Genomic DNA, 12152 nt, shown 5'->3' with positions numbered 1-12152 from the left:
ATAGTTAATTCCTGCCATTAAGGTAAGGAGAGGTAGACTAGCACTGACACAAAGCAGCCAGGATAGGCCACAGGGGAGGTACAAGGTTATGTGAAACGCCAAGCAAAACAGAATATTCATTATGAGTCGCAGGGTAATGTGTAAATGTTAGCTCCTTCCTTTGCGTTGCTTTGAATTCCCCACCCCATCGCTCTGATTAACTGGGCTTACTGATACACAAGCCCAGGGACCTTTTTCTCCAGTGCAAAACTGACAAGTTTGCCATTTGGTTAGGAAAAAAATCTAACTATAGAAATCAAATTACTGTGCTCAGTGTAGATTACATGTGGATTTATTTTTAGCTTTTCAGCTACTGTCAGGAAGTAGTCAGTGTTTCCTTTATTCTGTAAGACAAACACTGCGCAAAACAGTCTTGTTTGGGTAGCCTAATTGGTAAGTGCCACAGCACAGCTCCATACCTGGCACCTGTGTGCAGTGCCGTTACTGGTAGATCCGCTTCCTGTGGCTTTAGATCCTTAGCAGGGTGCTGGGGGGCAATTTGATACGTCTGATTGTATGACAATCTCTGACACTGGGGAGTTATCCTAAAAGGGGAAGAGGAGATTCTCAGTTGGCAAACTAGAGCGGGAATATCAGGCTGGGCTACCTCCCCACAAGCAGCGTCCTTTCCCAAGGCCCAACAGCTGGAGCTCAGGACAACACAGGACTCCTGGGGAGATGATACACCGATTGTCAACCTCCATTGTGTATCAAACAATTCCACAAGGTCAAAGTGTAATATTGAGGTTGATGCTGCCATTACTGTAGGCTTAAGGTTGCTACAAGCTTTCCTCAGTCGAACGACTCGCATGGGCACTTTTGTCCACATCGTCGTTGCGTTCCACCCAGAGGAAGTCCACCTTGTCTAGTGTATATCCATTAGGGGGCCATTGGGGAACCAGACTAGCTTACCAAGCAAGAAGGCACTCTGCAGCTAGTGACGACATTCAAACTTCCGGAACCGGTGGTTATGCCTTTTTGTTTACAAATGTTAACTAGCTAGCTAGCTACCCACCTGTCGTTCCCATAGCAACGATTAAAACATTCCCAAACCAGAAACCGTGGATTGATGGCAGCATTCGCGTGAAACTGAAAGCGCGAACCACTGCTTTTAACCAGGGAAAGGTGACCAGAAACATGACCGAATACAAACAGTGTAGCTATTCCCTCCGCGAGGCAATCAAACAAGCTAAGTGTCAGTATAGAGACAAAGTAGAGTCACAATTCAACAGCTCAAGACACAAGAAGTTTGTGGCAGGGTCTACAGTCAATCACGGATTACAAAAAGAAAACCAGCCCCGTCTCGAACCAGGATGTCTTGCTCCCAGGCAGACTAAATAACTTTTTTGCCCGCTTTGAGGACAATACAGTGCCACTAACACGGCCCGCTACCAAAACCTACGGACTCTCCTTCACTGCAGCCGACGTGAGTAAAACATTTAAACGTGTTAACCCTCGCAAGGCTGCAGGCCCAGAAGGCATCCCCAGCCGTGCCCTCAGAGCATGCGCAGACCAGCTGGCTGGTGTGTTTACGGACATATTCAATCAATCCTTATCCCAGTCTGCTGTTCCCACATGCTTCAAGAGGCCACCATTGTCCCTGTTCCCAAGAAAGCGAAGGTAACTGAGCTAAACGACTACTGCACCGTAGCACTCACTTCCGTCATCATGAAGTGCTTTGAGAGACTAGTCAAGGACCATATCACCTCCACCCTACCTGACACCCTAGACCCACTCCAATTTGCTTACAGGCCAAATAGGTCCACAGACGATGCAATTTCAACCACACTGCACACTGCCCTAACCCATCTGGACAAGAGGAATACCTATGTGAGAATGCTGTTCATCGACTACAGCTCAGCATTTAACACAATAGTACCCTCCAAACTCGTCATCAAGTTGGGAATTGATGGGAAATGATGTAAATATATCACTAGCCACTTTAAACAATGCTACCTTATATAATGTTACTTACCCTACATTATTCATCTCATATGCATACGTATATACTGTACTCTATATCATCGACTGCATCCTTATGTAATACATGTATCACTAGGCACTTTAACTATGCCACTTTGTTTACATACTCATCTCATATGTATATACTGTACTCGATACCATCTACTGTATCTTGCCTATGCTGCTCCGTACCATCACTCATTCATATATCCTTATGTACATATTCTTTATCCCCTTACACTGTGTATAACACAGTAGTTTTGGAATTGTTAGTTAGATTACTTGTTGGTTATTACTGCACTGTCGGAACTAGAAGCACAAGCATTTCGCTACACTCGCATTAACATCTGCTAACCATGTGTATGTGACAAATAAAATTTGATTTGATTTGAAGTTCGAGACCCTGGGTCTCGACCCCACCCTGTGCAACTGGACTTCCTGACGGGCCGCCCCCAGGTGGTGAGGGTAGGTAACAACATCTCCACCCCGCTGATCCTCAACACTGGGGCCCCACAAGGGTGCGTTCTGAGCCCTCTCCTGTACTCCCTGTTCACCCACAACTACGTGGACATGCACGTCTCCAACTCAATCATCAAGTTTGCGGACGACACTACAGTGGTAGGCTTGATTACCAACAACGACGAGGCGGCCTACAGGGAGGAGGTGAGGGCCCTCGGAGTGTGGTGTCAGGAAAATAACCTCACACTCAATGTCAACAAAACAAAGGAGATGATTGTGGACTTCAGGAAACAGCAGAGGGAGCACCCCCCTATCCACATCGATGGGACAGTAGTGGAGAGGGTAGTAAGTTGTGTACGCCGAGGAACTTATCACGGACAAACTGAATTGGTCCACCCACACAGACAGCGTCGTGAAGAAGGCGCAGCAGCGCCTCGTCAAGCTCAGGAGGCTGAAGAAATTCAGCTTGTCACCAAAAGCACTCACAAACTTCTACAGATGCAAAATCGAGAGCATCCTGTCGGGCTGTATCACCGCCCGGTACGGCAACTGCTCCGCCCACAACCGTAAGGCTCTCCAGAAGGTAGTGAGGTCTGCACAACGCATCACCGGGGACAAACTACCTGCCCTCCAGGACACCTACACCACCCGATGTCACAGGAAGGCCATAAAGATCATCAAGGACAACAACCACCCAAGCCACTGCCTGTTCACCCTGCTATCATCCAGAAGGCGAGGTCAGTACAGGTGCATTAAAGCAGGGACCGAGAGACTGAAGAACAGCTTCTATCTCAAGGCCATCAGACTGTTAAATAGCCACCACTAACATTGAGTGGCTGCTGCTAACACACTGACTCAACTCCAGCCACTTTAATAATGGGAATTGATGGAAATTGATGTAAAATATCACTAGCCACTTTAAACAATGCTACTTAATATAATGTTTACATACCCTACATTACTCATCTCATATGTATATACTGTACTCTATCATCTACTGCATATTTATGTAATACATGTATCACTAGCCACTTTAAACTATGCCACTTTTGTTTACATACCCTACATTACTCATCTCACATGTATTTACTGTACTCGATACCATCTACTGCATCTTGCCTATGCCGTTCTGTACCATCACTCATTCATATATTTTTATGTACATATTCTTTATCCCTTTACACTTGTGTGTATAAGTTAGTAGTTTTGGAATTGTTAGTTAGATTACTCGTTGGTTATTACTGCATTGTCGGAACTAGAAGCACAAGCATTTCGCTACACTCGCATTAACATCTGCTAACCATGTGTATGTGACAAATACATTTGATTTGATTTTTACATGTCTGGTGTTCTATGCTTCAACACTACTTTTTAGCCTAGGAAACATGTCCCTATGAATTGCAACAGCTTGAACTGTTCTTCCAACTCGACAGAGAAAAGGGAAGGTTCGTCCACTGAACACTTCAAGAGGAGATGGAGAAAACAGATCTCCGTTAAAAACACCAGCACTGGGCTCCCCCTCATTCACACCAGCTTGATTTTACTGTGTGTGAGGGGCAAGGTTTTCATATAGTTTGCAGGTCAATAGCACATTAACAGTCCTCAATAGATTTGACTTCCATCTTGTGTCAACAGCTTTACAATTTATGACATATACATTGTCTTCGGAAAGCATTCAGACGCCTTGACTTTCCCACATTTTGTTAGGTTACAGCCTTATTCTAAACTGGATTAAAAATTCCCCCCCCCCTCCCTCAATCTACACACAATACCCTATAAATGACAAAACAAAAACAGGTTTAGAAATTTTTACAAATGTTATGACATTTACATAAGTATTCAGACCTTTGACTCAGTACTTTGTTAAAGCACCTTTGGCAGCGATTACAGCAGAATCTTCTTCTGTATGACACTACAAGCTTAGCACATTTGTATTTGGGGATTTTCTCCCATTATTCTCTGCAGATCCTCTCAAGCTCTGTCAGGTTGGATGGGGAGTGTTGCTGCACAGCCATTTTCAGGTCTCTCCAGAAATGTTCGATCTGGTTCAAGTCCGGGCTCTGGCTGGGCCACTCAAGGACATTCAGAGACTTGTCCCGAAGCCACAAATGCGTCATCATGGCTGTGTTCTTAGGGTCGTTGTCCTGTTGGAAGGTGAATCTTCGCTCCAGTCCCTGCCGCTGAGAAACATCCCCACAGCATGATGCCGCCACCACCACGCTTCACCGTAGAGATGGTGCCAGGTTTCCTCCAGACTTGACACGTGGCATTCAGGCCAAAGAGTTAAATCTTGGTTTAATCAGACCAGATAATCTTGTTTCTCATGGTCTGAGTCCTTTAGGTACATTTTGGCAAACTCCAAGCGTGCTAACATGTGCCTTTTAATGAAGAGTAGCTTGCCTGGCCAATCTACCACCAAGATCCGATTGGTGGTGTGCTGCAGAGATGGTTGTCCTTCTGCAAGGTTCTCCCATCTCCAGAGGAACTCTTGAGCTCTGTCAGTGACCATTGGGGTCTTGGTTACCTCCCTGACCAAGGCCCTTCTCCCCCTGATTGCTCAGTTGGGCCAGGTGGCCAGCTCTAGGAAGAATCTTGGTGGTTCCAAATGTCTTCCATTTAAGAAAGATGGAGGCCAGTGTTCTTTGGGGGACCTCCGATGCTGCAGAATTCTTTTGGTACCCTTCCCCAGATCTGTCTCGGAGCTCGATGGACAATTCCTTCGACCTCATGGCTTGTTTTTTGCTTGGGACCTTACATAGATAGGTGTGCACCTTTCCAAATCATGTCCATTCAATTTACCACAGGTGGACTCCAAGTTGTTAGAAACATCTCAAAGATGATCAACAGAAACAGGATTTATTAATTTCAAAACTCTTAGCAAAGGGTCTGAATACTTCCATTAAAAACAAAATACCTTATTTACATAACAAATTTTCAAAAATGTATAAAAACCTGTTTTCGCTTTGACATTAGATTGCTGAAGATTTAAAAAAAAAAAATTTAATCAATTTTTGAATAAGGCTGTAACGTAACAAAATGTGGAAAAAGTCAAGGGGTCTGAATACTTTAAGGCACTGTACCATCTTCATATATAACCCAACGGCTACCATGAATATTATCAAAGGAACATCTCTGTTGGGGGATAAGACTGTCACACAGTATACCAACATAGACAATTATATGCATCCTGCTATGGTACATGGGTGAAAATGGTTGTCCAGCTGTAGACAATAAGGCTAGACCCTAAAGACATTTACCAATCAACATAACACAAGGCTGTACATTTTCATGTGTAGTGGCCTTTCAATGGAGACCTTCCTGTGGGTGAGAATGAGTGTCCAGCTTCAGACAATAAGGACAGAACCCAAAGACATTAGCCTCATCTAGCTCATGTACAAAGCAGTACACATTTACAGAGTGACTGATTCAGAACAGTAGTAGTTTTAGTACAAATAACCAGATTGTAAATAACTATCTAAAGAGGTCTGCAAATGTCTATCACAAGAAGAAATCCCAAAAAGGAAAACATAATGTCCCTGACAAATGGGATGACATTGATCAGGAGGAGTAGACACCAGCCATGGTACCATGACGTCATAGACTGCCTTTGCTGGACACTACTGCTGTTGTTTCTGTAACTCTTCCACCCGCTGCATAACGTCAGTGTCCAAAGGATCCTCAGCTGTCTTCCTCTTCCGGCCACTGGAGCTGGGTCAGAGGTTGATTGAGATGAACCAGGCTGGGGAGATGATGAACCAAGGGGCAATGAACCACCCTAGATGAGCTGCAAAAAGCACCACCCACCTCAAAGCAGGTGGTGAATATATTAGAATACGTCGCAATAACTTTTAAACATCGCCATGGGCTCCTTAGAGTTAAAATGATTCATCAAAGGAACGGAGTCCATAAACATCTCAAACTAATTAATACATGCACATACTCCATTGTCTGTTTTTAAATGTTTGAACTAGCCCTGCTAATCATGTTGATAACACAGGCACTAAATATTTCCCACTCATCATTTCTCCCACACAGAAAAGAGCCAACATGTTCTAACTAGGTCTTCTAAACTTAAGATCACAAACACCGTACAAAAGTACTCAGCTGCATGACAAGAGTACATATCGTATCTGGCATATAGGTGTCTGATGAGGTTTCAAGGAAACACAAAGCCAATCCAGTTGTCGGACAATCGGCAGGACTCACACCGGCGGCAGACCCACTCCACGTCTCTTTCACCCTTTTCAGATTGCGAATGACTGGTCCCAAATCCATGTTTCTTTGATATCAGTATCAGTGTTCAAATTGTGATATTTCCGTCCAGTGGTTGTCTTTTGTGTGCTTGTCTGAATACAACCGCATCAAAGGGTGGTATTGGAGCTCGTATTGTCTCAGCAGCTTGCACAGACGCTCCTTGAAACTGGACAGACATAATTGCGCATAGCAAATCTCAAACTAAAATCACAAAAAAAGGAAGCTTGCAAGTAGAATAGTAAGTAGTAGCACGACCTACATTGATTGCGTGTTTATACCAGAAGGGATATTGAAAAAGATGTAGACACAGGGGCGGGACTTTGTTGCAAACCTCACTCAATACTGCCCCGGAAGGTATCCTAGTGGTTAGAGCGTTGGGCCAATAACCGGAAGGTTGATGGATCGAATCCCCTAACTGACAAGGTAAAAATCTGTAGTTCTGCCCCTGAGCAAGGCACTGTTCCCCGGGCACCAAAGATGTGGATGTGGATTAAGGCAGCCACCTGCACCTCTCTGATCCAGATTAAAATGTGGAAGAGACATTTCAGTTGAAGGCATTCAGTTGTACAACTGACTAGGTCTTTCCCTTGACCAGTCCTCAAGGAATAATAAATCAGCTCTCATTTTCCAGGTAAAAAAAAAGTTGAATGCCGGCCCTTTTATGACAAAAAGTGACATTGCAACACTGTGCTGCGCTCTGTAGGGTCCCTTTCTGAAGGGTACAAGATCAGCCTTTAATCACAATTCTTAAAATTACAGCTATCAACCAGCCCCAGCAGTTAACATAAAAAAATTAAAACGAATAAACCACATGAACAACATTATGTAATCTGGACCAGAGGATAACATTTTCACTATTGTTTACATACAGTAGTCCTGCCTTCTTCCCCCACCCCACCAGCTCAGAGCAGAGCTTGGCAAAGACCTCCCCAAGGACAGCAACAGAAATAGAATCAAGGATGGAGGAGGTAACAAGGGCAGCCAATGGAATGGAAAGAGACCATACAACAGCTTCTACATGGCCAGGGTGCAGGTGAAAGGATGGGCAGAGTAAAGAGAGGCCAGGTTTATAAAATAAACAAACATTACACATACTGAAGGATTAGTGGACATATGTTGTAGCAGCAGCAGATTTGGAGTGGGATTTGGACCCAGTCCAAATCCCCACTCAGATTTCCTACACCAGAGAACTGCAACGACTAACACACAAAATCAGAAACCTGGAAAATTCAGAGCAAGTACAGGGGGGGAGGGGAGGGGGCATCATCGCTTGCCATTGCCAACAACTCCCACCTGTTCTGGGTAGAGCGTAAGTAAGGGCCCAGACTAGAGGTCGACCGATTATGATTTTAACACCAATACCGAATATTGGAGGACCAAAAAAGCCGATACCGATTAATCTAACTATTTTTATTTATTTGTAATAATGACCATTACAACAATACTGAATGAACACTTATTATAACTTAATATAATACATCAATAAAATCAATTTAGCCTCATAAATAATGAAACATGTTCAATTTGGTTTAAATAATGCAAAAACAAAGTGTTGGAGAAGAAAGTAATTTGTGCCAATATGCAATAGGTGACATGTAAAAATGTGTGCCATGTAAAAAAGCTAACGTTTAAGTTCCTTGCTCAGAACATATGTGTGGTTCCTTTTAACATGAGACTTCAATATTCCAAGGTAAGAGGTTTTAGGTTGTAGTTAATATAGTATTTATAGGACTATTTCTCTCTATACCATTTGTATTTCATATACCTTTGACTATTGGATGTTCTTATAGGCACTATAGTATTGCCAGTGTAACAGTATAGCTTCCGTCCCCCTCCTCACCACTACCTGGGCTCGAACCAGAAACACAATCGACAACAGCTAAACTCGAAGCATCGTTACCCATCGCTCCACAAAAGCCGCTACGCGGCACTTGCAGCACAAGGGGAATAACTACTCCAAATCTAAAAGCGAGTGATGTTTGAAACGGTATTAGCGCACACCCAGCTAACTAGCTAGCCATTTCACATTGATTATACCAGCCATTAGGCTTGAAGTCATAAACAGTGCTGTTCTTGCAAAGAGCTGCTGGCAAAACGCACTAAAGTGCTGTTTCAATGAATGATCTGCTGGCAAAACGCACTAAAGTGCTGTTTCAATTAATGATTATGGGCCTGCTGCTGCTCAGTCAGACTGCTCTATCAGACTTAATTATAACCTAACACACAGAAATACGAGCCTTTGGTTATTAATATGGTCGAATCAGGAAACTATCATTTCGAAAACAAAACGTTTATTATTTCAGTGAAATATGTATTTTATCTAATGGGTGGCATCCATAAGTCTAAATATTCCTGTTACATTGCACAACCTTCAAATAACTAGTGATTATGAATGATTGTTTTTTATAAGATAAGTTTAATGCAACTAGCAATTTACCTTGGCTTCTACTGCATTCGCGTAACAGACAAGCTACTCGTGGAGTGCAATGGTTAGAGTTAACCGTTGGACTAGTTAAAATAAGAATGTGTTCTTCACTGACTTGCCTAGTTTAAAAAAAAAAAAGGTATAAAAAAGTTAAAACATTGGAAATCGGCACCCAAAAATACAGATTTCCGATTGTTATGAAAACTTGAAATAGGCCCCGAATAATCGGCCATTCCGATTAATCGGTCGACCTCTAACCCAGACACACCAATAGCGTTTGCTGGCCGAGGGCACTTAGCACCTCTGAACGTAACTTGCGAACTGAGTGCCGATTGTACATGTAGAATCACAAAACAATGTGTGTCAGTCAGACGTCTCCAGCGGGTGGTCTCTAAAACAGCGGGCTGAGCGATTGCCAGATGAACGCTATATCCACATTCAGGGCGAGTTGCACGAGCATTAACAGTTCCAAAGACTATAGCATTACCCAAGCAAACAAGGGTATATTTTAAAAGTACAAAAAAATAACAGTCCCTGTGTGTCTGTACACCTCATCAAGGGCAATTGTTTGTAGAGTTACTGTAGGGTAAGTAGCAGAGGCCATCTGGACTCCTAAACAGTCACTAATCGCATCGACTTTGCTGGCATTTGTTTGTGTTTTTTGATCTCCATTTCTCTTGGTTAGCAGCACGGATACACAATCCAAGGGACACATTACTGGGGGATCAAATGCCATAGCTACATGTAAATACCAAAATAAAGGAAACACAAACGTAGTGTCTTAATAGTACAAGTGTCTGGAACTCTATTGGAGATGCGATTACATTCTTCCACGAGAAAATCCATCATTTGTTAATGATACACTATAAACCCTTTTGAGACCCTTCTTTCAAAGTCACTAAGCTCTCTTCTAGCCATGGTAGCCCAAAAAAAATGGCAGCTGGGCATATTTATACATTTAAATAATTTAGCGGACTCTTCTCCAGAGCGAAATGCAGTAGTGAGTGCATACATTTTCATAAAATGTTATGTACATGACCATAAGCGTGATGGGATCTTAATTGCTTAATTAACTCAGGAACCACACCTGTATGAAAGCATCTGCTTTCAATATACTTTGTATCCCTCATTTACTCAATAATTTCCTTTAATTTGTCAGTTACTTATTAAAGGGCATCATTGTTCTTCTACAAAGGGCTTGCTCTAACTAACCACAGTGATAGTCCACCTCCCCATATGACTTGCTCGGTGTTCTGAATGTCATAAAAGGAATAACCTATCACCCTATAGATAAATACACAACCAAGATAGTTCTAGTTATAGGGGAAATGGCTAATGTCAGGGGTGTACTGTCGCCTAGCTAGCATCTCAAATCAAATAGCTAGCTAGAAAAGCTCCAAAAACATGCTCTTCCAACCAACCTCTGCTGTGCTGTTCTACTGTTAGCTATTTATAGTCCGTTAAGTAACGACTGGACGTTAGTAGCAAGACAACTAAACCACCATGTGTGAAAATGACAGTAAATTAATGAGATCGACAAAAACGTTAGGTTTCATAACCAGATAGTTAACCAGCCACCAACAACCAGCTAGCTAACACATACTGTAGCTGCTAGCTAGCTGGCTTGAGAACGCACTTCACCAAACCTTTGGCTAACAAAATCAGCTAGCTAACGTTATAGCTACTGCCACACAAATGTAACACTGGGAAGCCCTTTTTAGGTGGCTACGCGCTCTTTATATCCAATAATTGACCTTTTGCGCCATGTTACTCACCCGTTGACTTCTGATAAAACCGTGGAAATAGCAGGGTCTGCCTGGCTGTCTCGTAGTGGTCTGAATCACTCGATTCCAATGTGCCAACTGAAAACACTACTCTAAACTGACATACATTCAAGGCGGACCTTTTCAATGCGGAAAGGGAGGGGGGGGCAGCTCCCATGATTTTTCATTCACCACCCCTGGAGCATGACCAGAACGAGTGTGGTAGGAGCTATATTATGACTTCTCTCAGCAGTCTAAATCTGTCCTGTACAATAAAATTTTTAAATTGAATACCTGTATGACTTAGTTAATTTCCCTAGTCTAATTCTGGGTATTGTAAGATCATTTGCATGATATACATGACCAAAAGTATGTGGACACCTGCTCCATCAAACAGCTCATTCCAAAATTATGGGTATTAATAGGGAGTTGATCCCCCTTTGCTGCGCTAACAGCCTCCACTGGTCTGGGAAGGCTTTCCACTACATGTTGGAACATTGCTGCGGGGACTTGCTTCCATTCAGCCACAAGAGCATTCATGATGTTGGGTGATTAGACCTGGCTCAGTCGGCATTCCAATTCATCCCAAAAGGTGTTCGATGGGTTTGAGGTCAGGGCCCTGTGCAGGCCAGTCAAGTTGTTCCACTCGACAAACCATTTGTCTAAACCTTGCTTCGTACACAGGGGCATTGCAATGCTTAAACAGGAAAAAGCCTTAGCCAAACTGTTGCCAAAGATGGAAGCACAGAATCATCTAGAATGTCATAGTATGCTGTAGCATTAAGATTTCCCTTCACTGAAACAAAGGGGCCTAGCCCGAACCATGAAAAACAGCCCCAGACTATTATTCATCCACCAAACTTTACAGTTGGCACTATGCATTGGGGCAAGTAGCGTTCTCCTGGCATCCGCCAAAGTCAGATTAATCCGTCGGACTGCCAGATGGTGAAGAGTGATTCATCATTACAGAGAACACAGAGTCCAATGGCGGTGAGCTTTACACCACTTCAGCTGATGCTTGGCATTGCACATGGTGATCTTAGGCTTGTGTGCGGCTACAATTGAACCAAAGAGCTCTAGCAGGGCAGAAATTTGACATACTCACTTGTTGGAAAGGTGGCATCCTATGACGATGTCACGTTGAAAGTCACTAAGCTCTTCAGCAAGGCCATTCTACTGCCAATGTTTGTCTATGGAGATTGTATGGCTGTGTTCTCAATTTAATACACCAACGGGTGTGTCTGAAATTG

The 12152-nt window shown here is 43.2% G+C and overlaps 1 protein-coding gene across 9 annotated transcripts in view; it reads right to left on the bottom strand.

The window, feature by feature from the left end:
- Positions 1 to 11064, bottom strand: part of LOC112216022 (protein NDRG3) — a 64070-nt gene extending 53006 nt beyond the window's left edge. For 3 of the 9 annotated variants that reach the window (XM_024375599.2, XM_024375600.2, XM_024375604.2), the window contains exon 1: positions 10915 to 11063. The gene's annotated coding sequence lies outside the window, so the exon portion shown is untranslated. Of the gene's footprint in view, positions 1 to 10914 lie in introns of all 9 variants that reach the window. The other 6 variants (XM_024375598.2, XM_024375605.2, XM_024375602.2 and 3 more) reach the window with 6 other exon arrangements.
- Between the last annotated feature and the right edge of the window lie 1088 nt (positions 11065 to 12152).

This window comes from Oncorhynchus tshawytscha, linkage group LG16 (assembly GCF_018296145.1).
Source record: "Oncorhynchus tshawytscha isolate Ot180627B linkage group LG16, Otsh_v2.0, whole genome shotgun sequence".
Lineage (NCBI taxonomy): Eukaryota > Metazoa > Chordata > Actinopteri > Salmoniformes > Salmonidae > Oncorhynchus > Oncorhynchus tshawytscha.
The sequence above is the reverse complement of the archived record's forward strand: the minus strand, read 5'-3'. Positions and strand labels throughout refer to the sequence as shown.